Source organism: Silurus aristotelis (genome assembly GCF_946808225.1).
Source record: "Silurus aristotelis genome assembly, chromosome: 2".
Classification (NCBI taxonomy): domain Eukaryota; kingdom Metazoa; phylum Chordata; class Actinopteri; order Siluriformes; family Siluridae; genus Silurus; species Silurus aristotelis.
Window position 1 is genome coordinate 31,766,560 of NC_139575.1, and position 3,716 is coordinate 31,770,275.

The following is a 3,716-nucleotide window of genomic DNA, read 5'->3' on the forward strand; positions in this document are numbered from 1 at the left end:
AAAGCGGAGCACAGAGAGTTAAGGTCTTTGCTTTTGGGCCCAAGAGTGGCAGTTTGGGGATACTGGGGCTTGGACCCCTGACCTTTCAATCAGCAACCCAGCGCTTTAACCAATGATCTACCACCTTCCCATTCAAGTGCTGAATCAATGTTCAAGTTTTGTTGTTAATACTGATTATTTGTCATTACATTAACGTTTTGTTCTAGATGGTGTCTATATGGATATTATCATATACACTGGCAAATATAATTTATACTAACCCCTAAAGACATGATTGCACAAATGATGGCACAACATACCTGCAACTAAATTAAAGGCTCTATAAACAGGGCAAATGCAGGATTTCTATGGGAAGAAAAAAAAACAAAAAAACTTTTCTTTACTGTTTGTCCAACCTAAAGGGCAAATTATCATGATTTCAATTAAAAGTAAAGGATGAAAAACAGAAATTCGTACAACATTGTGGTTAAAAATGAAACAAACAAATTGCAATATGTTTATGTATTATAAAAAACAATATCTAGGCTACAATAAAATAATAGCTTCTAAAGTATTATTTGTCATTGCCTATCATGAACCCTCCCTCTCTCTCTCTTTCTCTCTTATACACACACGCAGTTGTTTTAGATAAAAACCAAAATAAAAAAAATAAAAAAACAATTATTTTCTACACTGAAAAGCTTCCAGAAAAAACTTCAGCTGTCTTCAGGAAAACAGATTTTGTGTTATAGTTATAGTGAATGTGGTGTGTAGCGCTCTCTGCTGGATGAAAATGAACCTACCATTAATCCCAATGAATAATTCCCCCTACCTTTAAAAAATATTTCATAAACACTAAATATTCTGAATGTTAAAAATAGTTAATGTGGTTAGATTCTTTATGAGTTACATAAGAAAGCAGAATGAGTTTTTTATTTCCAGTGGTTTAAATAGTGTTTCTTCCTCCTTTTTGTTTATCCCTTTCAGTAATTTTAATAAAACGGGGGTCCTGATTAAAATATTACACAAACTAGGTATGTATTTGTCAAAGTGTTAGAAAAGCCTCTTGAAATCTGATGACAGAGGTGAAATACTATGCACAGCGTTCACATGAACAAGAAGAGGAAACACAGTTAAGCACGAGGAGAGATGAATCTAGTGTGCTACCCCCTGATTATACTGATTCCCTTCCTCTAAGTTCACATCCTGAGGACATTGACGCAATTACGGGAGCTACTAGCACTCCGCATTCGGATGCCGACATACAACAAGATAGACCGTGGCCACAACTCTGTGCCTCTAAGAACTCTGTTATGCCCAACTTAAGAAGCATAGAGGGGCGGTTGGCGAAGGATTCCGTGAAGGCAGTTGCATATAATGAAGAGATTAAGAGACTAGAGCTTGTTACACCTAACAGGTGGAGTCAAGGCCCACCCTTTTTACTTAAAGATTAATCAGATTGGCCAATCCTGCCATCCCTTAAAACCCCTGAAGATAAAGTGGAAAGGAGAGCCAGTATATTCTGCGGTGTCACGCGAACATCAAAGCCCTTAGATCCCAGTGAGTACAATTCTTGAAAAGACCTTGTTGAAGCCACAGTTCAACAACGTCAAAGTGATTTAGATCAATCTAGTATACCTACAGCTAAGGACTATGTGACAGCAGAAAATCTCCTCTTCGGTAATATTCAACAAGATAGTTTTCCAGAAGAATACAAGCAACTAAGCTCTGGTAAGCCTGTATCCCCTACAAGTAGATTGCTCACTTTAGCCCCAAAATTCGATAAAGCCAGTCAGCTTATATGGGTGGGAGGACGCCTACGTCGTGCTGAAGGCTTAGAACTCCAAACAGTTCACCCGATTGTCCTAGACCTTCATCATCGAGCCACCAAATTACTCATTCAAGACTATGATAGTAAGCTGTGTCACCCAGGACCAGAACGAGTATTTGCTAAATTGAGGAGAAGTGTTTGGATACTAAGAGGTCATGAAGCAATTCGAAAATCCAAACATAACTGCATGGAATGTCGTAAGTGGAAGGCTAAACCTGAGGACCCTAAAATGGCTGATCTTTCTGCAGCACGCTTGAGACTTCACAAACCACCCTTCTACAGTACTGGTATGGATTGTTTTGGACCTTTCCCTATCAAAATAGGCAGACGTCTAGAGAAAAGATGGGGAATAATCTTTAAAGGTCTTACAACACGATGTGTACACATTGAGCTTCTCACAGCTATAGACACTGATTCCTTCCTCATGGCTCTGAGGAGATTTATAGCACGTAGAGGCACCCCCTCAGAACTGATATCTGACCAAAGCACTAACTTCCATGGTGGAGAGAGAGAGTTAAGAGATGCCTTAAAGAATTGCAGTCAAGAACTTCCACGGCATGTTGCCAAACAGAAGATTGAATTCCGGTTCAACCCACCTAATGCCCCTCACTTTGGTGGCAGCTGGGAAAGGGAGATCCGATCTATTAAAAATGCCATCCGTACAGTAGTAGGTGCACAAACAGTAACAGAAGAAGTTCTTCAAACAATACTTATCGAAATAGAGGGAATCCTTAATAGCAAACCTTTAGATTATGTCCCCTCCAATGTAGCAGATTTAGACCCAATCACCCCAAATCTTCTGCTCATGGGGCGGCTAGACAGCTCTTTACCTCAAGTGATATACCCTGCCGATGAATACATAGGACGACGTTGATGGAGACAAAGTCAAGTTCTCTCTGATCATTTTTGGTCAAGCTTCGTGAGACACTACTTACCCAATCTCCAACTATGCCACAAATGGCATGCAGAGACTAAAACCCTTGCAGTTGGGTCTGTCGTCATGATTGTTGATCCCCAGTTACCACGAGCCCTTTGGTTGATCCGGAGAGTGTCAAAGACATTTCCTGGAGCAGATGGACAAGTTAGGTCTGCAGAGGTCAACGTTAGAGGTCGATTATACACACGGCCAGTTACCTGACTCATTAATCTACCAGAGATAGCAGTTGAAGACGACACCAAGATAAAACCCGACAGACATTTAGCTAAGATTTAGAAGCAAATATGCTATGCATATTTGGGGGCGGCAGTGTAAGAAAGGATTCCTATTTAGTTGTATTTCCACGCTTCACCACTAGAGGCAGACTTACAGTTTACCAAGCAATGACAAGCTACCCATGACATCACAGTGCACCGTCCTCCACCAAGAGTATAAAAGGCCAGAACACGCATGCATCACGCAACCCACTGAACAGCAGCTAGCAGAAGACAGCAAGAATCACCTCATATACAATCAATTCTATACCCAGTAAAGTAGAGTGTTCTGAATCCTGCATCGTGTTTTTACTGACGCGCTGGGGCGAGTAGAATCCCCTGATCAGCGCATACCAGATAGTATAGAGAATAGATATAGAGAATATAGAGAATCCATATATGGTCCTTCGAGCTGGATAGGAAAACTTCCTAACATTTAGTCCTTCGAGCCGGATAGGAAAACTTCCTAACAGTAGTACTAACGATAAAGCATAATATATTATAAACATATATAGTAATGAAATCATAAATATTATTATTATTGTTGTTATTATTACAATAATAATAATGATAATGATAATAATAATAATAATAATAATAATAATAATAATAATAATAATAATAATAATAATAAATGTATGCTTGATTTTAAAGTAGGATCCAAACGACTTCCGATGTCACGTGACCGGATTACGTTTCAAGCTTCCACCGGAAC